Source organism: Pan paniscus, chromosome 21 (genome assembly GCF_029289425.2).
Source record: "Pan paniscus chromosome 21, NHGRI_mPanPan1-v2.0_pri, whole genome shotgun sequence".
NCBI classification, from domain to species: Eukaryota; Metazoa; Chordata; class Mammalia; order Primates; family Hominidae; genus Pan; species Pan paniscus.
In genome coordinates this window covers 23,456,492-23,480,383 of record NC_073270.2, presented here as the reverse complement: position 1 = coordinate 23,480,383, position 23,892 = coordinate 23,456,492, and the positions used below count along the sequence as shown (strand labels likewise).

At 43.6% G+C, this 23,892-nt stretch overlaps 1 long non-coding RNA gene across 1 annotated transcript; it reads left to right on the top strand.

Annotated features, from left to right (window-relative positions):
• The first annotated feature begins 2,890 nt into the window (after nucleotides 1–2,890).
• Nucleotides 2,891–22,771, top strand: LOC130541049 (uncharacterized). The gene is made up of 3 exons (XR_008955092.1): nucleotides 2,891–3,062; nucleotides 20,875–21,094; nucleotides 22,504–22,771. It is a non-coding gene; the product is annotated as an uncharacterized LOC130541049 (long non-coding RNA).
• The last annotated feature ends 1,121 nt before the right edge of the window (nucleotides 22,772–23,892 follow it).

Below are 23,892 nucleotides of genomic sequence, written 5' to 3'. Positions count from 1 at the left end.
TATATAGCAATAGAAAACGAATACGATGGCATTCACGAAGGTTGATACAACTGCTAAAGCGTCCAGAGAACCAGGAAAGCATCACTGGGAGGGAAGAGATCTGGAGCCCAGGGGGTTTCATAGAACATAACGTAATGTTTTTGATATGACAGGAAAGACCTGAGCACAGGAATGCTAAGAATTAAGACTTCTCACTCGTGCTTAAGAGATTGTCAGAGAGACTGAAGTGGCCAGGTGGTAAACTCTTGTTTACCACACTAATCCAGTAGTGTGGATTAAATCAGGAAATGTAGAGTCACAGCCACAGATGGATTTTTTTGCTTATTACAAAGAAAAATTAGGCTGGGTGCACTGGCTCACACCTGTAATCCCAGCACTTTGGGAGGCTGAGGGGGGTGGCCTACTTGAGGTCAGGAGTTCCAGACCAGCCCGGCCAACATGGTGAAACCCCATGTCTACTAAAAATACAAAAATTAGACAGGCATGGTGGAGCACGCCCATAATCCCAGCTACTTGGGAGGCTGAGGCAAGAGAATCACTTAAACCCGGGAGGGGGAGTTTGCAGTGAGCTGAGATTGTGCCACCACGCTCTAGCCTGGGTGATAGAACAAGACTCCATTTTAAATGAATAAATAAATAAACAACCCTGATTATAATAAGATAATATACAAATATGATTTTTTTTAAACAAAGTCATACAAAAGTTTATAAAATAAAAAGCAAATTCTTCCTCCTCTCCCCTCAGGTTGTCAGTTCCACACCTGAAAGATTACCGGTTGTTATAATTTATTCTCTATCCTCCAGGAAATTTTCTGCATGTATCTAAGCATATGTGTGCCTTTGTCTACAAAGAGGAATAAACTATATCTGCCCTTTGCTTTTCTCGTGACACTGTGTCTTGGAGACCCCTCAGTGCCTGCGCATTGTAATTAGTCATCCTTTTTCATGGCTGCTAAAATTCCTTTGTATGAGTATGCTTTATGTAACTAGTCTCCTGCTGATTAGCATGATGTTTCCATGTTTTCGCTATGACAATAAATGTGACATGTAAATCTTTGTTCACTTCTACAGTTGTAGGATGAAGACACTAGAAGCAGAATTGTGGGGACAAAGCATGGGCTACCAATCTGTCCATAAAAGCTGTACTGATTTTATTCCCATACCGCTACAAGGGCATATTTTTTAGTGAAACTTTGGCCAATACTGCATGTTAACAAATTTTAGAATTTTTGCCAATTTAACAGGTAAAACTAGTACCTAGGGTTTTAATTTGCATACATCTGATGTTTTCAAGCTTCTCACAGGTGGAATCTATTCAAAGGATCCAGAATCCAGGACAGAAGGTAGACATTAAGAATGAAGCCCTTGGTCAGGTGCGGTGGCCCACATCTGCAATCTCAATACTTTGTGATGGTAAGGGTGAAGGGTAACTAAAGACCAGCAGTTTGAGACCAGCCTGGGCAACATAGCAAGACCCTGTCTCTCCGCCATCAGAAAAAAAAAATTACCCCGGCATGGTGGCATGTGCTTGTATTCCCAGCAACTCAGGAGGCTGAGGTGGGAGGATCAATTGAGGCCAGGAGTTTGAGGCTGCAGTGAGCTATGATCATACCACTGCACTTCAGCCTGGGCAACAGAGTGATACTCTAACTAAAAAAAATAAATAAATAAAGAATGAAACCCTTTGCGATAAATGAAAAGAAGAAACAATGTCATTTCAGAGCATCTTCTCAAGGGTAATGTACCCAGCACCCCACAGGTGGTCATGATCTTGGCAGCCACCTCATGAAAGCTCAGAAACTTCCTTCCTTATCTCAAAATTGCTACATACTTTGCTTAGAGTAAGATTAGTGCATTATAAAAGAAGCAATGTGCATCAGGCACAATTAAAACATATATTTGAGTACTTGATGAATGTCAAAAATGATTTGTAATCCAAATGTCCTTCTACAGAGTCTTCAGGAAAGAACTTATGATTCTCAGGTGATCATCCTCCTAAGTGTGGCCATGCTTGAAGGTTAAAAGAGCCTAGACACTTTTCTTCTACTTTTTGTTCTTTCAAGCTGAAACTGCATCCAGTGAAAATTGCTTAACGGGGTCCCTCCATATAAACCAATAGATGTTATTTAAAAAAAAAAGACTCACAGATTTATATAAAAAAGGAAATGCTTAATTCACATGTATTCAGTTTCTGTTTTGACTGTTTTCAACAGCTTTTGAAGTAGCCTATGAGCTCACAAAGCCCTCAGCTCAGTGCAACACAAACATACAGCGAAAGCAAAGGGGCTACTCAGGTCTCTCCGTCTCGGAGAAAATATGCCAAAGACTGGATTATTTTTTAAATCTATTTTTGCAGTGAAAGGAAGCCACAGGCATCTGAATACTGGCTCTCTAGCTTGACACCTAATTTCTGCCAGGGTATGAAGAGCTCCCTTCTGAAACTGCACCTCTGGAATTTGGGTTGGTTTAAAACGAGATTGGAGCATTTGGGTGGCTTTTGTTTTTGTTTCCCGGTTCTCCTTCAGGCTGGTATTTCTTTCCTCCAAAGGACACTGTGTACTCACCACAGGGACTCCTGATTATCCCAAAACACAAATCCTGATTCATTTTTTAAAGACTCATGATTGAGGGCTCATCCTGTATTTTTGTTTTCCCCCAGCTATAGTCTACCTGAGCCAACAAAATGAGTGTATTCATTTTATTTTTAAAAGCCTCCTATAAATCTTCAGTGACTCTTTGAGTATAAAATATTCATACCTTGACTCCAAATTACAGTTGGGAGCATAACCACTCAACAAGTACTTTTAGTTCAGATTCATTTTAGATTCATACAAGCAGAAGAAGGAAACTTGGGAAACACAAAGTCTCCTTTGAAGGAAAGAAATCCTGAATGAAGAAACAGGGGGATATACTGCCGTCTTAAACCAACCCAAATGCCTCTGCTGCAGTCGCAGTTATTTAGGGTGGAGAAGCGGGCTCTGGCAACTAGAGAAGGTGGCCGCAGCATGGGGACACCCGAATTGAGGAGCTGTTTGGGCAATAAGCTGATTTAGAGAATTAAGGTAAGTCAATCAAATGTGACTGTGTTCCAGCTACATCGACTTTTATCAAAAGTATTCAGCACTTGTGGAAGCTATTCTGAGAGTTTAGTCACATCTACTGCAGACAGCTAGAAAGGTGATTTTACTACGAATTTGGATGCCAAAAAATATAATCTCGATATTCAAAACCCATTTTTTGATTTCCGTGAAGTGCTACCTGGCAGGTTTGGTTGCAAATCATTTTGCAAATGCAAATCCCGTTCTCAAAAGTTTCAGGAGTTTTTCTTGTTAGTAGTCCTCATAATTGTTGCAATCCTGGTATAGATATTTTTAGAATAAAAAAATAAAGAAGCCTCCTGGACTTTCAGAATGGAGACATTATGCTAATTGGAGATGGGAGGTTTTATTTGACAATGGTTTGAAAGAAATTCACCAGCATTTATGAAGTCTGCTGGGCTATGAGGTCTTTGAAAGGTACAAACATAGTAAAAGGCAATTTTTTTTCTGCCAATAAGATTAGACTTTGCTAACATTTTAGCTAACCTAACTAAAGCCTTACTGGGAAAGGCCACACGTGGATGCCTTTCAGGGATCACATAACTGGAAGTCCAGAGGTAGGGAAGATTTTGAGTTTTTGATACTGGGGCCCAGTAAGAACGTCAAGGCCTCTGGATTCTGTTTTTCTCGTCTTCTTTCTGTGTGGTCAGCATCATGCAGGGTTGCAAATGGATCCCAGCAGCTCTCATGATTACAAGTTTCTTCCACCACCTTCAGGAAGGGAGAGCAGAGATGACTTTTCAGAAGAGTACTGCAGCTCTTTTTCTAATACCTGCAGCCTGTGTGGCTTACATGGCATAAAGAGTTCACTCTTGAGTTTATACCTGTGGCCAGGGGATAAAGTTGAACCTATTAGTTCAAGACTGGGCCCAAGACAATTGCCAGCACCAGAAACTCCAGGCAAAGCCTTCTTCTTTAGCAGACATCTTCTTCCTCTTTAGGGCTGAGCTAGAAAATCCAAACCAGGACACCCATCCATTCCAGTGCCCAGAGGAAGAGCAGCAATTTGTAGCCACCAAAATCTTCATCAAGAGATTAGAATTTTAGCGTAAATCCAAGACAGCATGCTGGAGGCCCTGTTTGAACAGGCTAATGTGGAATAGATGGCTCCATCTCAAGGGGCTAGAACCAGATAGACACCACGTCCAAGGCCTTATCCCAGCCGGTCCTAGAGAGTCTTAGTTCTCGTTCTTCATAAAGGACATTCACCTCACGAGAGCCACATGACCCAAAGCATAATCTCTGTGCAGTGGAACTTCAGCCAGTGGGAGGACAAAATATTTGAGTGTAAATTAAGTTAGCCCAACACCACATCCCTTTGTGCCAATGCTGAGAGTAACCAGCAAGACAATTGTCATTCACTATTCTAGCTCTTCCACTGGCCCACTGATTTCCCACTAATAATAACACTCTCTTATCTTGATTCTCAAATGCTGCTATCTGGAACTGAGTTCTAGTATAAATACGCTAATGATGCTCATTCAGCAGAACCAATGAGGTTTGTCCTGGGCAGCCACAGAAAAGGCAGAGACCTCCAGCTTCTCACTCTCTCAAGCCTGGCAGGTAGCAGCACCATGAAGGGCACCAAACTGTGGGAAAGTATTTAATTTACCTAGAGATGAAAAGGAAGCTGCCAGGTCCCGAGCATCCTCTTTTCTCCGGCTCCTGGACGCCTCCTGTTCCTGCCCTCTTCTCAGTTGCCTTGCATCTGGATTACTGCAAAGTCCATCTGTTTTCCTATTTCTAGTGCACCCTCGCTCTACATTCTAGATGTTTCTAGCAGGTTAATCTACCACTTTAATCATGTGACTTCCCAGCTTTGAAAAATTCTGTTACTCGTCATTCCCTGTTAAAAAAGAAACAAGGATTTTGGGCCTGGCTTTCAAGGTCCAGCACAATATGGCCAGTCCCTGACCTCCCTGGCCATCTCTCACCCTCCCCTTATGATCTGTCCATATTCCCACCCTACTATCCAGTCACTATTTCCAGAACATGTCTACGTCTTTGCTCCATATTATTTCTCATGCATTCCTCCCAAATGGGATGTTTTCTGTCTCTCCCATCCAAACCTAGCTTAAATGCCACTTCACTGAGCCTCCTCTCTCAAAAGCAATTTGCTTGCCTCTCATCTAGCAACCCAAATCACCATGTGTTGGGTGAATTTATAGGTGTACATGTGAGGGAGCAGATCATGTGTGCCACAGCTCATCCACAGAAGGTCCCCAATAAATATTCATCATATGAGTGGGCAAGAATTTACAATTCTAAGTCATCTCTTATTAAATTACTGCTGAGTTCATCATTTCCTGTAAAAGGAACATTGACATGTATGTCTAATAGGTATATTACTCTCTGTATTCAATTGCTAGGGCTGCCATAACAAAGTACCATAGCCTGGGAGGCTTAAACAACAGAAATGTATTTTCTTACCATTCTGGAGGCCACAAGTCTGTGATCAAAGTGTGAGCAGGGTTGCTTTCTCCTGAAGCCTCCTTGGCTTGCAGATGGACATCTTACATGTTCTTCTCTCTGTGTGTGTCTGCATCCTAATATTAAATAGGCCCCATCCATTAAATGACCTCATTTAAACTTAGTTACCTCTTTGAAGGTCCTATCTATCTCCAAATACAGTCACCTTCTTGGGTACTGGGGGTTAGGACTTTAACATATAAATTTTAGGTGGACACAACTAAGCACATAACAGCATATATATTACATACAAAATGAATATACACATTCACACATAAACACGTTTGCCATTTTTCACACTAAATGTTAACAAGGTTGAATATAACAAAATAAAGAATAAGAAATCTAGACAATATATGGAAATATGTGTAACACAATGTTCAATCTTAAAAGATGATAAAATATCTCATTTACTGTCATGGTTATTAGGTAAAATGCATAGTATAAAGCATATGAATTAAACAGTTTTATTTTAGTGTGGTAAGATTTAGTTTTGTGTATTGATTAAATGGTACTATAGCAGGACTGACATTCCACACCACTGTTCCCGTGTGCCAAGAAAAAAATGACTTCTTTATTTCCTATAATTGGACTCAGCTTTGAAGTTCCTCCCACTTTTTTCCCTGTAATGACTGGGGGAAGCTGCGCAAGCTGGCTTGTGGAGAGAAACAGCCTCCTCTGTGTAAGCCGCATCAGTCAGCCTCTTAGGCTATCTATTCTAAAGCCACCTTCCACTATAGCTGTTTATCCTTCTTGTGCCTCTTCAAGGTGCCTCCAGGAAATGCTTATGTCCCTTCAGGTGTTAGGGGAGGCCTGGTCCCTATGCAGAGCTCCTGTATTTGTGGCTCCCAGGTAAAGAGCATCTCCCCTCCCCTGGTCGAGACAATATCCTCTGGTGCCATTGCAGAGTGCCGGTTCTGCCTGGTTCTTTGGGGACAACTATGTGAGTTCCTTTTGCTGAAGTGTCTGTTGAGCATGGGCCTGGATCAGGACTGTTGGGGGGAGAGTCCACACACATGGCTCCCTTTCACCTTAGGGGGACTGAGGATCCAACCCACAGCAGGCACGATGGCCTCATCCCTCAGGGACTGCACTCACCCCCACAACGCCCATAGCAATGCCCGGCTCTCTTCCTCACCATGGAGGAGGTGAAGAAGACAACACACAGTGTCAAAACCCCGCATCCCAAACCCATGCCCGTCCTTGCCGTTGTAGAGCTGCCGTGTTGGGGTGTCGTGCTGGGGAGGGAAACAGGAGCATGTGTTCAAGTGTCTCTTGAGTCTCACAAAATACCTCCTAGGTGTTTCCCCACCCTCCCTCTTCCTGAGATCGGCCCTAAGGACAGCTAGCCTGGGCCCCAACTACTCCTCTCCTTCTTCCTCTGGCCCTCCTCTCAAAAATCAGGAAGATATTCCTATCTGCTTCTTGTTGCCTGCAGTGCTTTCACATGGCCTCCTGTAACCTCCCCTTGTCATGGCTCATGGAAAACCTCTAGGGTCTGAGTCTGTCAATCCTCATTCTGGATATGTAAGGGAGGATTTGGGAGTTTAAATTTTTTTTTCTCTTTCCCCAAAACCTGGTTTTAGGATTATTTCTCTGCTGTGGGCTCAAGAAGGAGAAAACTAAAGCTCAAAGTAGGTCAAAGGCATTTTGTTCTTAGCCTTAGACTCTCAAAGAGTGGCCCTTGGAATAGGAGATTAGCATCACCTGGGGGCTTGTAAAAAATGCTGACTCTCAGCTCTCCCCTCCTCACTCCAGACCTTCTGATTCAGAATGTGTAATAAGACCTTCGGGTGGCTCCTGGGCACTAATGCACGGATCTAGGAAAAACTCCTCAACCTGTCCCTCACGGATTCCCTTTCACTTTCACAGTGGATGGGTTGAAAGAGAATATTATTGATGAGGCGACAAAGGCACCGGTTCAATATTTTCAATAATAAAAATTTGCTCTCCTATTCATCATCAACAAATGTGTATCTCTGCAAGAACCAAACCCCTGGGAAGAACCAAACCCTTTCCATGCCCAGTAAGGTTTATGGTTTTTGAGATGAATTCTGAGACCTGTTCAGCATGTACTTCCCTATGTCCATGTCCCCCAAGCTGTGGGACAACCAAAGCCTGGCAAAGCTCCTACCCTCCACTGATCTCATGCCACCTTCACAGTCTCTGGACAACCGGATGTGTTCACTCTATTTTAAAAGGTTAAGCTTCTGAGGCTCAGTAAAATTAACCAATTGACTCAGAGTCACCCAGCTCCCAAGAGACAGAGCTGGGGCAAAGCTGGGTCATTTGAGTCTATGTCCAATGTCTTTCCCAAGCTGTTGAGAAGGAGAATGCCTAGAGTAAGCTTGTTTCTCTTTCTTTAGAAATAACCACTAAAAAAAAAAAAAAAAAAAAAAAAAAAAAAAAAAAAAAAAGTGCTTGCCTTGAGTTAGAAAAATTGGTCTTCTCTGTAACTCGGAATTTTCTGTGGGAGAATATGATTGCCCTCTAAGATATCAACTTAAAATATTAGGATTTTCCTTCATATAATGATGATGTTGATGACATAACAACTAGTTAAGGATCCAGTTTTACTGGAGGAAACATTAACCACCCTCAAAAGAAATACACCCTTGGCACCCTTTTCTCCTCCTGGAGTAGGCACCTGGCTGCACAGGTGAGTGCTTGGGAGTTTAAAGGCAAGGCCTGCAGCTGCCATGGATGACATCTGTTTCATGATCCTCCCTAAGGGAGCTTCTCAGGCACCACACAGCATGTGATGTAAGTCAGACCACTTCCAAATCAAGTGAAGATCCATCCAGCTACTCTACACCCTGCAATAGCCAACATACAGAGAAACCATATTGAGTGTTCTGGGTACTAATTAATATCTACAGCAGGCCCACTCTGAGTCACCATCACGTGCATTGCAGATCTAATCTCCATGATGCCTGGAGGAAGGAGAAAGCATGATCTTGTTTGAGGAAGATGAGGAAACTGAGGCCTAGGGAGGTTAAGTACCTGCCCAATGCTACTCAGCTCATAAGTGACAGAATCAGACTCAAATCAAGGTCTTGAGTCTAAAGGTCATGTTCTTTCCCACTACTATCCATCAATTTCTCTCTTCAACCAGTGAATACCATTGGTTTAGACCACCTGTTAGGCTGGATGAGAAGTCTCAGGGAGGAGCAATTACTAACAGAATCCTGAGGAAAAAGAATGCCTGGTAGGGGGCTGATAAGAGACCCTTGGGGATAGGGAAGCAGAGCTCCCCAGACATCAAAGGTAGTGACTAACAGAGAAGGTCCTGCCCACTGTGTTGACACAGTTGCAAGGAAAAGGTGGTGTTGATGAGTAAGACCAAGCTAAAGCAAAGCTGAGTTTTTTTCCCAGCCCAGTCCCAGCTCCTTCTCACACAACCCTTTGAGAAACAGAGCTTTCAACGTGCAGGACTGGTGTGCCTTCACCTTTTCTTGTCAAATTTTAAGTAAACTCAACCATAACCCTTCCAGGTACTTGGGATATGCTGCAGTTTTAATAAAGACAGACCTTAGAACATTGTAATGTAGAATTTCCTACCAATCTGGTGGCCAAAGGTTTCCTTCCCAGGCCAGTTGCCTTCACATTTTTTCTCACAAGAAAATGTGGTGATCCATGCAATTTCCAGCTTAAAAGCAGGAAATTGGATCCCTCTGGGTTTTGGACTCCTAGGAAAGGGGGTGCTCCGTAATAAATTGTTTAAGGGAAGGAACCAACCTCACCACCTATCTCTCAACACCTGCACACACCACCTGTCCACCAGCTGGTGCAGCCTGCAAGCCATTCAACCTACCCTCTCTACCCTCCCAAGTCCAAGCAAGATGGAGGCCTCTACCCAGATGCCTTATGACTGGCTGCTGCTGAGCACTGGCATCCACTCAATGTCCCCAGAGAACACAGACCCCGCCACAGACATCAATGGTGGAGATGAATAGCAATTCCTCTGCGAAGACCCTTGAGAATTCATTATATGGGTTGTTCTGAACACTCCTTTAAACATGCAAATCCCTTCAGTACCGCTGTACTCGTGATGGAATAGAATATGAATCAAAGGCTCAGCTCTTTTTATGCTCAGATCATAAAGTCTGAAACATAACAGGTTTATGTGTGGGTTTTTTTTTTTTTCAACCAGAGGGCATAGTTAAGGCTTTACTTACTCAGTGCTGTCCGAAAGAAGCTTAGGAAAGGGGAAGTAGTATTTCAAATGTTATCTATTTTAAAAATTAAAATGATTAATGACTAGAACATAAAACTCTATTATAGAAAAAGCCATTGAGACTGATTAGAAATACAGAGAAGGTGGAATCTCCAGATAAATTCCAAAGAGTCTTGTGATGGATTTAAGGTCCCATTAGCCTCATGGGGATCAAATCAAAGGCTTTTGGTTAAAAGTAAATCTGAGACTCAGGCGTGAGAGTTCTTACAAGGACAGGAGAAATTCCACCAGTACTTTGTAGCAATGGCCCTGAAAACTGGAGGACTCTTCTCACACATGGTGGGAATTATCACAGTCCTGGTATTTTGCACAAAAGTGCTTCTGGTCAAATTATAAGTGCTTTCCTCTGTAGTCTATTTGAGCCCCCCAGGTATAGTCCCTTTTCTTGCTTCTGGTGTTCAGGGAAGAGCTAGATATCTAGCCTTTCCTTGAAGATTTTCCGTGATGGTAGTATCTTATCAGGAGTCCCTATTCACTGCAAGTGAATCACCACACCAGGAAACTCAAAGCAGGGAAATCACTTACCTTCTATTTAATAGGGAACACAGTTCACCATTACTCAATACTCTAGCTGACTCTTTCACCACTGAGCAATGGAAATGGATAGTTCTAGAAAATTTCTGTTCAAATTGGGCATTTCCATATGCCTCCTTCTAGTAATGATAATAATAATAAAATTAAATTAAATTTTAAAAAGCCTTGGCCAGGCACGATGGCTCATGCCTATAATCCCAGCACTTTGGGATGACAAAGCGGGCAGATCACCTGAGGTCAAAAGTTCGAGACTATCCTGGACAACGTGGTGAGTGAAACTCCATCTCTACTAAAAATACAAAAATTGGGGGCCAGGTGCGATGGCTCATGCCTGTAATCCCATCACTTTGGGAGGCCAAGGTGGGCAGATCACCTGAGGTTGGGAGTTCGAGATCAGCCTGACCAACTTGGAGAAACCCTGTCTCTACTAAAAATACAAAAAAAAAAAATTAACCGGGCATGGTGGCACATGTCTGTAATCCCAGCTACTCAGGAGGCTGAGGCAGAAGAATCCCCTGAACCCAGGAGTTGGAGGTTGTGGTGAGCCAAGCTCACGCTATTGTACTCCAGCCTGGGCAACAAGAGCGAAACTCTGTCTCAAAAAATAATAAATAAATAAATAAATAAATAAATAACCAGGCATTGCGGCACACCTATAATCCCAGCTACACAAGAGGCTGAGGCAGGAGAATCATTTGAACCTGAGAGGTGGAGATTGCAGTGAGCCAAGATTGTGCCACTGCACTCAAGCCTAGGTGACAGAGAAAAACTCCTCCTCAAAAAAAAAAGAAGTATTGGGCTCAGTGAGCATCCTGAGGGAGGAAGAAGCGTTCTCCACTCTGCATTCAGCTGCTGACCCTCCAGGTGACACTGACCTCACTGTTCCTAAATGTTATCCCTAAAAAATGGGGCAGAAACATTTCTGAATGCTGAGATATCTTTCCAATACCTCATTGAATAGGCCCAGAGGTCGTTGGCAGAATATCACTTTTGGTGAATGCAGGTGACTCACCACCCACGACTGGAGTGCAGTGGTGTGATCTCGGCTCACTGCAAGCTCCACCTCCTGGGTTCATGCAATTCTCCTGCCTCAGCCTCCCAAGTAGCTGGGACTACAGGCGCCCGCCCCCACGACCAGCTAATTTTTTGTATTTTTAGTAGAGACGGGGTTTCTCAGTGTTAGCCAGGATGGTCTCGATCTCCTGACCTCGTGATCCACCCACCTCGGCCTCCCAAAGTGCTGGGGTTACAGGCGTGAGCCACCACACCTGGCCAAGTTGATTCTATCTTAAATGAGTTGAAGGGGACTCATGGCCTCGCCATACTTGAGAATGCAGTTTGGGAGTTCAGGAAATGTGATTAATATTATATGTCTACTGGTCTCTCCCTTCAGCCATTCTTAAAGATATTATTCACATTTAAACCTCACAACAATTAAAACACATGTATCATTATCCTTGTTTGATGACTAAAGAGCTGAAGCTCTGCATGGATGAGGCCTCTAAGCTCTTACCATTAGGAAATGGAGACACTAAAACTTAGACAATATCCAAGCCCCAAGTATATCCCACATGCCTACCTTCCACCTGCCACCATGTGCACCTTTGTGCTTCAGGGTAATTTCTAGCAGCAGAACTCTATCCTACCCACAAAGGACTGGAAGTACCTGGAGAATTAAGACACCTGAGCAGCCATTGTCAGTCAGTGACTGACGAGTTGGTGCATAAATACCTCAGCTCCCCTACCCTTGCGAGGGACAACTCTGAGGCACATGTTCTACTCTGGCTCCCAGAGGTCCCAGCAGAGTTAAGTACCAGTGCCCACAGTAGCAACCTGCCTGATGGCAGGCCCCTGCCTGGCTGCCTTCCCTTTCCTCTCTCACCTCCTCACTCCCCTACCAGCATTTCCTGGCCAAATAACCTGCTTGCACTCAAATCTTTGCATCAGAGTGGATTTCTGGGAGAGCCAAAACTAAGACACAGAACTTTTGAGCCCATGTTTTGTTTTCATTTTACCTGACACTTTCCTGTCTGTGTGGGTTTGGAGTTTTCTGGAGAAACCATCAGAGGCCTGATCTACCAGAGAGGTAGATCTCTCCTGCCAGAACTGAGCTGTCTCCACTGAGTGTGGAAACTGGAGGGGATGTTCCCACACCCATCCTCTCTATTGGGGTAGTGCTACAGCCTCCTGAGTGGTTGTCTCAGCTGGGCTCCAAAAAGGCAGCCTCTCAATTGGAGTTTAGCATGTGGTGTATTTACAGTCAGTGGGGCCAATTGGCAGGGGTTGGGGAGACGGAAAGAAGGCAGGAGTGAGCAGAGGGAGAATCTGGTCCCCAAAGCAGCCTTGGCCAACCGTATGGTGAGCCCCAGAGCTGGTATAGTTCTCAGAGTTATCTGAGTTTGGCCGAGATGGCCAGACCCTTGTAGACTCTCATCCAACAGGACTGGATTTGGGCCACCCTAGAAAAGACCATGACCTCAAGGGAAGTGCTCTCTGCAGTTGAGTTGACCCCTGAAAGGGCTGACAGCTGAAGGCAGCTTGTGGTCTGTACTCCCAGCAGCAGACCAACAAGCCCAGTGACACCTCAGTGTCTACTGAGTAGTGATCCTGGTTTCAATCTCACTTCCCTCCACCTTACTGAGAGAGGAGCTGTTGCAAACCCATCCTGGGCTTTTCTCTCCTGCTCAGAACACTCTGTGACTCTCCATTCCCAAGAGAAAAGTCCAAACCCCCTAGCCTGAAAGCTCCTCAGACCAATTCTTTCTTGTCTCCGAGCTGTTCTCGCTGCCCTTCCCAGGAAGCTCCTGCCCTAACACCCGCTGCCCAGTTGCTCCCCTGTCTTTGTGCTGGCATTGCCCCCCAACCCCAACTCCAGGAGCCCTGTGTCACTTTCAGCCTGGCAAACTTTCTTTTCCTCCAGTGTTTGGCTTAAATATCAGCCCCTCAGGCAAGAAGCAACCCTCCCTTCCAGCCAAGGAAGAGTGAATTGCTATTATCTCAGTGGTGCACAGTCTTGCTGCTGCAATAATGAATTTTGTTGTGTTCATACCTATTTCTGGTTTACTCCCAGCTGTGTGAACTCCTGGAGGACATTCATGCTGCCCCATGAGCTGCGATGTGAGCTTATGAAGCATACTAGGGATTTGGTGTTTGTCAAATGAATATTGGCTGAGCTTCTCTGGGAAATAAACAAACGTGCCTTTAAATAAGAGCTAAGGCCAACATTAGGTCACACCCCTGTCACAACTGTGGCTGCAATTAAAAAGGAAAGGGCCATCTGCTGTGGGGCTTTCAGCAAGCTTCTGCACCTGCAAGCTCTTCATCATAGACTGCTCTTGGGTGCTCAGAGCCACCTGGTATACTCTCATAGACAGCTTCACGTGCCTGGGATGTGTGAGACCCCTGCCCCCAGGAGGGCCCTTAAACCAATGATGGGTGCAGCCCTGAGCCTGACTCACACACCTGATTCCCCTTCAGGACCAGTCTGAAGCTCCTCTCTGCCGGGCATAGCCTGAAATGGCCCACACTGGGCTTCCCTGCCTTCCCCACTCCCTTACAGAACTCTCTGGGAAGCACACTGACTTGGTAATTCTCATGCACAGGAGTCCTCTCCTCAGGCTCTGCTTCTGGGGAACTCACCTGAGACACCAATAGTAATAGACTGACTAAAGAACTATGGAATATACACACTGCACTGCAGCTGAAAAGAAAAGGTCATTCTATACGTGTGAACCTGGGAAGACCTCAAGTCATACTTTTGTGTGTAAAAGTAAGTTGAAATCTGATAAGTGAGCTAAAGTACTATTTAAGGAAAAGAAAATACTGAGTAATGCTATTGGAAAGTTAAGAAGTGCATTCTCCTTCTCAAAACCTACCTCTGTGCACTCCAGCGCTGGGTTCTGCACCCCCTGTCCAGTGACCAACCTGTCTTCTGTGTTTCCCAGCAATGAGCAAACCAGCTGCTGATCATGGGGACCTCTGCTCCCACTCGTCAACTAAGAAAGTCCCTTGGAAAATGGAGCAATATTTTTTATGAACTATGTAACTATGTTGGTGAGCTTAAAGAGTATGACTTTCTTGGTTACCTGCAATGAATCCAAGTGGCATGTGTTTAGCTGATGGGTGAAACTTGACAATGGTTCCATCCCCAGAGCAGGCCCCCAGGCTGGTCTGAAGCAGCTGGTATGGAAGAGGGTGTCAGACTGGCTCTGGTAACTGAGGGTCCTTCTAAAAAGATGGATGGAGGAGGCTTCTGCCAGATTCAGGTCACCTGGAGAACATCACTTGGAAGAAAGATGGCTTTACAGATGGGAGAGGAGGGGAAGTGCAGAGACTACTAAAGGAACAGAAAAGGAAATCAGAAAGTGGAATGGTGAACAGCATGTTACCGGGGAGGGTAATGGGGAGGCTGCAAAAACATTTGGAAGCTGAGGCTTCTAGGACCAAACGACCTCAGGAAGAGGGCAGAGAAAAAATGAAGGCAGTGTTAGCATGTAGTAAAGAGTTTAGAAAAAAATGGAAATATGGAAAAGTTGGGAGTTATTAACAGCAGTAAAAGTGAAATGCTGACTTTCACCTTCAAACGAAGGGAAAGCCATGGAATTGAAGACAAGGTCTGGCTCTTGGCTAGGGAGAGTCACAAGTGGGTAGAACATGTTTTCTAATTCTGGAGCAGTCTTTGGCCCAGAGCTCAGCACAGCTACTATATCATGTATAGAGATGAGAAATAATCTTTTCAAATGTGTGGTGTCATTTTGAGCAAATGTGTTTATTTTTTTAAGAGGGTTGTTTTAAGTAAGAGTTGAGAGGACAAATTATAAAACATAGTATAATGCATCTCTCTGTGTAAAATGTTGAGAACTTTCTCAGCTCTAATGCTGAGAAGCTGCAGAGGATACAGGAGAGAAAAAAAAAAAAAAAAACATTGATTAAATGTTCTCAATATGCCAGACCCTGGGCTAAGCCATCACCATGAGCCTCCACTCATGTCATCCTTACCTAGTCTGAAGAGGTGGCTTCTGCTATTATCCCCCTTTTCCAGATGAGAAAACTGAAGCTTCCTTGCAAGGAGAGCTAATGGACCCTCAGCTCCCAGTGTATACGGTCACTTAGGCTTTCTAGATGAGAACCCATAGTAAGGAATGCATTTTCCATCCTGATGCAGACACACACATTTATAACAGAAACAGAGGTTTTCCAAGACTCTGTTTACTATGTGAGATGCACTGAGAACTTCTATTCCATTATTTTATTTTCCAGTACTTGTAATGAAGTAAATTGCTGTCACACACATTAATGGGTCACGAATGGAAGTTTGAAAAGCTTCTGTCTAGGATTTGTTATTATCTAATTCTATCTCTTCAAAACCAGTGCTCACAGGTAAACTGGGTTATTAAGTGCAAGTAACGTAGAATCTGTGCTCTATTCTCCCATCCACCCATCCATCCACTCACACATCTACCCATCCATCCATTCAATAAACATTGATTATCACACAGACTTATAGCCCAGATTCCTCATTACAGGAACTGATGCTATCTCATCAACTCTCTGCTCTCAAAATGGAAAAACTCAAATCATCAAACAAGGCAAAAAAGTCAGTAAATGGCAGATATACATCCTAAAAACATCCACTGAGAAATTATAGATGCTTCCAGAGCTAACATCTTTGTGCATCTCCCTATCTCTCCACCCCCAGAAAAAGAAACTCTTCCTTCAGACAACCAATCACAAAGACAAAGAAACATGCAAAGCATGATAAGTGAAAACAATCACCATAATGTTCCAAGATGTTGGTATTAGAGGCATCACCAGGCATAAAAAATGAAAACTGAAACCACGCATGCCCAAAGTGTGCTTGCATTTCTTGCTTCTGAATTTGTTGTGAGTCCTGCTAACCATGACCACAGGCTGTTTAAAAGTACACCATTTGCCTTATTTAATTTTCTTCTGAAGTCATAAATATTAATTAAGTGAAGCCACATAGAGCCTGCATTTCAATCCTTTCATTTCCTGAGGACCATAAGCAATTAAGAGCCACAGCAATTTAAGTACTAGCTGGTTCTTTAGGTCTGCCCCGTGACAACCACTTTTTTTAAAAATTAAGTCAGATTTATTAAGTCTTAGTGGTTTCTTTTTCCTACCTAACTTCTCCTGGCCTGTGGGTGTTCCGAATTTAATTTTTCCTCTTATAAATAGGAACTATTTTCCTGCAGGGGAGGGGGCCTGGTCATTTTCTCTAAAAGACGATGCAGAAAAGCGTCTGTTTTGATTAATAAGAACCAGAAATATTATGTGCAGCATGTCAGCTAGCTGGTGGCCAAGACCGCACTTATCAGTGTTTGTTTAGAATTATTTTATGACAAAAGCAAAAGAGATTATTGTCCAATGTAAGGAAGATATAAAGTAAAATGTGGAAATCCTCTCACAATCCTCCTAAGTCCCATGCTCTAGGTGTATCATTATTAATAGTTTGATGTGTAAACTTCAATCCTTTTCCATGCAGTGACAGAATCAGGGTTTATTTTTATAAAACTTAAATCAAATTACTCATATCCTGCAACTATTTAGCTCTTCATTATAAAATCATCATACTTTTTATATTATTTCATAGAGATATCACTGCTTATAATAGCTAGACGATACTATGTATTAAAGTTGGGTTATTGTTTATTTAACTATATTTCACTAGCAATAAGATCTTGGGTATATTGTAGATAAACTGCGCACACACACACATTAAATACATACACATATATGCATACACACACGTACAAATGCACACTATTCCAATAACCTGGAAACTTTACCTCTGAGTATTTTCTTTTCTCCCAGGTTTCTGATAACTTCTCCATCTAACTAAAGGAATGCCTTTTGGGAAAAAAAAGAAAATTATAAAATGAAAACAGGTCAAGATTTGGGTCAGAGGGCCTAGATTGTGATCAGAAGGGTTGGGTGAGCCATCAATGTCCCTCACCCCAGTTTTCCCAAAAACAAAGTGAGCTCCCTTACGTAAAAGGCTTGCATGAATCATCAAGTCTGAAGAAAATATTAGCCTCTACCCTGACTTCTCTCTAGTCTTTGAGAGCTCAGTCATTTGGAGGAGGGTAGGTAAAGGAAACTCTTGGGTAATGTACATGAAGAAAGAATTCTGTATTTCTAAATTTAATATGTTAAGAGGGAGAAAAGAATGAAAGAAAACAGGTGAGTAGAGATAAAACAGTCTCTTTTCACTTTCTACTTAACTATGAGAATGGGGGTAGTGAGTGTCAGATCAGAGCTCCCACCCCAAGGGACTCTGACCCATGTTTCTCAACATTAGCATCTACTTAGCAGTTTATTTTGAAGAATTAGGAGAATGAATTTGCCAGATTTCACACTTAAATGGCACATCTAAACTCCTAAACTTTTGAAAGGTATAGACTTATTCATGTAGACTCCTCCAGAGAATATTATGTGTCACTTACATCATAATTTTTCATATAACATAGTATAATTCATTCCCAGGCAGCATCACATATTCCAACCTTCTAGACTAACAGAGGCAACCTATGGGGTGATTTAGTAGCCAGGTGTGAAAGGGACAACTGAAAAATAAGTTTGCGTGTTATATCCGGTTCCATCCAGAAATCTCAAAGCAGCTTAGTATAATTTTTCACCAGTTTTATTATCCCCAATCCACATTGCCTTAAAAGGACACATTGATTAATTCTTGGTCTAAATTTTTTAGTGTTTCTACATTAATTATTTATGTGCCTTTACAAATATGGTAGGAATTTTTTAAATTTGCCCACAGAAAGAAATATTTTCCGTCTCTTTTAGCAGTTCATATGTGAAGGAAAGGAACCTTTCCAGAATGAATGCTTCATTTAAATTCCCCCAAAGGGAAAAATTATCTTATCACTAATTATGAATGTAAATTGCAAATTAAATAAGCATTAAGGGAATGGCCTAATTTGAAAAATTATTCTCATCTTTGAGACACAAATTTTAATTTCTGAGCATTTTCTGTTATATATGTCGGGAAAAAATTGAGTGGTGCACTAAGGAGAACAGTTGTATTTCTTAACAAAGGGGGTAATTGTGAAGTCTATGGGTTCAGTTTTAATTTTTCCTAATAATGTTATTTTCTCATGCATGGGTAGGCAATGCCAACTCAATGTCAGTCCAAATTTTGTGGAGGAAATTTCCCATTTCCAGTTGCCATCACAAGAGACTCAGGTCTTTTCCAGGAGGACCATGAAAATCTCATTTGAAACTCAATAAGCAGGAATTTCTTCCTCACTTTCCCTTCTTTTTGATCTTTCTATTTTGTTTCTTAAATGCATATTGGGATCAAGGAAGAGGTTCAGGGGATGCTTGGGAGAGGTCGGTCCTATCCCTTTTTTCTTTTGAGTGGGAAGCCCTGCATAGCCTTCAGGGCCAGCCCAGCCCTAGAGGTGGGCAACTGGACACGATCAGTCTGTGTTCTCTGGGGCCTCTTCCTTAAGGAGAAAATTTAAAAGAGTCTTGGTGAGTGTTTGCTGATGCAGTGAGGTTGCAGCTGACACTACTCAGTCTGGCTTTTATATATATATATACTTTTAAAATGATGTTTCCACATTGTGAGCTGATAATTGCCACAGGTCCCCTTTCCTACCCTGTCAACCAGGGAGGTCCCTGTCTCCGGAAAACACAGCATAGGAGGGGGAGTGTGGGGTGAGCTAACAATGCACCACAGGGGACATGGGGGGTGGGCAGCTCTGCTTTGCGGGAGGACCACTACATTGCTTGGGCTGCACAGACAAGTTCTGACTTCTGTGGGCTGGGGACCATGAACTGTGGCTGTGAGAAGAGTTGGTGTGGCTCAGAGCAGCTGAGAGGGGAAGGACGTAGATGCGCTAGGGAACCTGCAGAAGCTGAAAAGGAAGCTGTACTTCTCATTTTATCAAGTCATATATCACCACCCAGCTAGGGACAGACTACAGGATCCATGAGAGAAACAGGTCTTTAAAGCTGTGCTATTCCACCTGTGGTCAGTGGACCAGACTGACAGCATCAGCATCCCTTGGAAGCTTGTTAGGAATGCAAAACTCAAGCCCCTCCCTGCGGAATCAGAATCTGCATTTTAACAAGATCACCAAGGGATTCCTATGCACATAAGGGTGTGAGGGGCCATCCCAGTCCTAGTTCATTCGCCCAGTCCTAGTGGGTCACTGTTGCTGTCATATGGTACCCCTCCCTGAAGCTCTCCTTTTTGCAGAGAACTCCACAATCCTTCCTCTGGAATTACTCTTGGGAGTAAAATTAACAAAGAGCTAAATAATGCAAATGCATGCATTACAAAGCATTAGGAGCTATGTTTGACACAGGACGAGGCTCCCAAGCAGCACCCACCGCGTGCAGCAGTACCTCTGGCCACCTTCATCCTTCTTTCTCCTGGAAGCTAGAAACCCCTAGTTATCCCTTTGATAGGAAACTGATATTGTAGAGGAATTGCCAATGGCGACAGGAGAGAATTGGGCTACCGCAGGGCTGCTTGTCTACATGACAGCTGAGCCCTTGTTTTTTCTATTGATTCTGGGTCAAACCAGGCTCTCCGCCTTGGGTTTTAGCCCATCTCTGCCCGCAGCTAGACTATTTTAGAATGGTGAAATGTATAATTTTCCCTTTGGAATAGGATTTCAGCACTTGGAAATTCTAAGGTCATGATTGGAAGAAGGCTTAAAAGTAAAGAGGCTGGGACCTGTGGCAGAAAAAGGGAGAAAATGTGGAAGTAAAAGAGGAAAACAGACTTAGTTTCTAGAAGCCCATGGCTTTGCCTATTTGTCCACCATCTGGAATATAGTAAGTGCTCATTAAATATTTGCTGAATGAATCCAAAACATATAAACTCCCCATCCTTGTCATTGCTTAATATTAGAGCAAGTTATATATAGCTCTTTTTGTTGATTCAGAGCCTGTGTACCATTTGAGATGGAAACGAGAAGCAAACAACTGCTTCCTAAGCATCAGCCAGGAAACCCAGGACTTAGTGGTTTCTTTCTGATCTCCATGTCTCTCGTATGCTGCATTGTTTCATACTTGTTGAAAGTGCATTTGTTTATCCAACTAAGTAATCAGCAGCTCATAGGCCTAATGGTATCCTAAGAAAGAATGCCTGGGTTTGGATTCTCCAGGTAGTCTATGACTGACGCCCCATGACTCTTGTCCTTCATGAAGCTTACTGCTTGCCTGTTTGGCAGGAATAACTGAGATTTCTCCCAAGAATAACATCCAAATGTATGAAATAGCTCCCAGGGCCACAAATGTAGATGCATCTAATTTAAGCATCCCTCAAAGAGAAGTTTATTCTCACTCACGTTGGCATGTTGTTATTGCTACTAAAACTTGTCATTTTTTATTTTTATCTCTTCCAATTATTTTAATTACCTGCTATAATAGTCCCACATACCAGAAATGTGCTAAAAACACAAGAATGGTGAACAGGATGTCAAATATATACCAGAAATATTTGTCCCTGGCCCAGAATGGGCAGAGCACTGGCTTTCTTCACAGACCTACACAGATGGGAGTGGAATCCTCAACTGCTCAATCCATCCACTGAGAAATCCCATAAAAGATGGACAATCCATAACTGAAACCCAACCTTCGGCACAACGATCAAATTCTACATGCATAAAGCAAGAGATCTGTGTGCCAGAACCATCTTAAAGGCACCCCACCCGGAGGACAGAGTCTGTCTCCTTCCCCTAAACAATATGCAGAAACCACCCTGGTAAGTCAATACCTGTGGTTGACATGAATATTTATTCTCTTCCTCTCTCAACTCAGGGAAAATCACAGTTCATCCCCTGATACCAGTAAGACAAAATAATAAGGGCTTGTTTTTCAGAACTCAAACCTGTCGTCAGTTTGTATGGTGGCTTCTCTGATCTCCTTTCAAGGATGAGAACTGAGTGAATATTTGCACAAGTTATTTTGCCAAAGTTTCCTTAACATCAGATCCAATATCCTTATTACATATTTCACCATAAAATAGTAAAAGAGAATGTAATAATAAAGTAGTGATATAAAATGATACCACCCATATTTCTAAAAACATAGATTGAAGATATAATTCTACCACCCAAACATAATCAAGGTTACTAACATCGTATTTATTTAATTCATTTTATTTTCTCATTTTAAAAATGTATGTTTCATCTTTTCCTGTGGATCTTGCGGTGGAGAGATAAATTGCACGCAGGTGCACACAGTATTAAACTTAAAATGTTGCACCTTGCCTCCCCCTTTATCAGCATTTTCCTGAGCCTTTGCTGAAGGCTGCAACATGCTGAATTTTTTATTCTTTTACATAAATACCCTCTGATAAGGTGTTCTTAGCTAATGACCTTTTCAATTGCCCTCTCCGTAAACAACTGGTCTTTTGACCATCCAAGAACTTTGAAAGCCAACATAAGTGTTTGAAGGTGTGCTCAGTGCCAAGCAGACAAATTTTGATGGTCTAATTTTTTTTTTTTTTTTTTTTTTTTTTTTTGAGATGGAGTTTTGCTCTTGTTGCCCAGGCTGGAGTGCAATGGTGCGATCTCAGCTTACTGCAACCTCTGCCTCCCGGGTTCAAGCGATTCTCCTGCCTCAGCCCCCGAAGTAGCTGGGATTATAGGCATGGGCCACCACATCCTGTTAATTTCGTATTTTTAATAAAGATGGGTTTTCACCATGTTCGTCAGGCTGGTCTTGAACTCCTGACCTAAGGTGATCCGCCCGCCCCAGCCTCCCAAAGTGCTGGGATTACAGGCATGAGCCATTGCGCCTGGCTGATTTTTCAGTACATTTCAGAAATAATAACCCACCCAAAGAAAGTGAAATGTTGATTATAATCTTTGACACACGATATGCCTTTTCTTCATTGAGACTTGAGATTCATCCAGAGAATGAATAAGGGGTGTTTGGACATCTGCTTTTTTACCAATTAAAAAGTTTATAAGAAAGTAAAAATGCATACTTTCCCAAGACTGTGCTGTCACTTTTCCATCCCCTCTGCCTTCATCTTGCCTACATATCTGCCTTATGTTGCCCTAAACACGTTGGGGAACTTTGAGCAAGGCCTTGCCTGGGTATTTATTCTCTGAAAGGTTTTAGGAATTGGAGTATTAATGGGACTTTTATTGTTTTTCTCCTTAGGTATTTCATGGGTTCTCACTTAGGAAAATTGAGTTCTGTTCAATGATGCCCCTTCTGCACTGGTTGGTTTCATGTGACAAAGAGAGCTCTAGGGAGGACTTTTGCTAGGGGAACGCAGGATTGTTCCAGCAAGATGAAGGCCTAGGAGACCTGGATGGCCTGGGTGTTTTCTTCCCAGGGAGAGCAGAGGAGGCCTGGATTTGAACTCGAGTCTTATGACTTTGCCATTGAGGCAACATCCAAAATAAAAATAGCATGCTAACCCCAAGCACAGTCCTCAGTTATAAAGCAGCTTTATTATAGAAGCCGGCGGTGACCTAACAAAATGGAAAGGGAAGGGCTCTGTAGGTCTCGGCCCTACATGAGGGTAGACTAAAGAGGGATTGGGAGAAACATCTGCAGCCCGAGGTCCCCGCGAACTTTTTCCTGGAGAGAAACTCCGGGAGCAATCTTCAGCATTCAAGCCTGAGCCAGAACTCTGGATAACCCTTTAGAAATCAGAGCTCCGGGAAGGAGGAGCTCCAAAGACCGCTGAGCTGGAAGGGAACGCGAACCCCAGGCTGTCTGAACGTCCCTGCTTCCTTCGCAGCCCGTTGGTGTCCCGCTCCCAGCTACCTAAAGCTAACCGTAGACCCCGCTCGCATTCCCATGGGGCAGGCGTGCCGGGAGGGTGCCGGAGCGGCTGCTCCGAGACTCTAGGCGGCGTCATCCAGCCCTACCCTACCGGAGCTCCCAGAACCTCGCCAGGGTGCAGGAGGCCGTTTTGGGTTCGCGCAGAACTTAGGGGTTGGGGCTCCAAAAAGGCCGAGTCCCCCCGAAGGCGTTTTCGGAGAGACTGGGAGAGCGGGGGAGAAGGTGCTCGGGTGCCGGAGCTGCGGGGTTGGGATCGCGGGGGTAAATGAGGACTCGGGTCGGTCCCGCGGGCCTGGCGGCCGACAGGGGGCGCCCTGTCACTGTGGAAGCCCCCGCCGAGCGCTCTCTGGTGTCCCTGACCCCGGCCGCCAATAGTGCTGGGGTGGAGGTTGGGGCTTGCAAAGTCCGCTCCTTGGAAGTGTAGCGCCCCCTACTCCTGCGGCCCTCCAGCTCGCTCCTTCTGTTCCTGGAATAATTTCTGGGACCAAATTTCCAACCAGGAGCAAAATAGAAAGGGAAGTGGGCACCCACATAAGCTCACAAACACTCTCATACAGCACACGCACAGACTAGGTCAACCATAACATTCTTTTGAGTTTTGGGGGTGGGGTGGGTGTGTGTGTGCGTGTGTGTCTGCCCTGGCCTGCGGAGAAAGCTTTGAAAAATTGCTCATTCTTTGAGCTCCAATGCGTACTCCTCTTTCCCTGCCCTCGGTGGAGTGATGAAGTTGCTCCCATCCACGCGCTAGGTGGGACC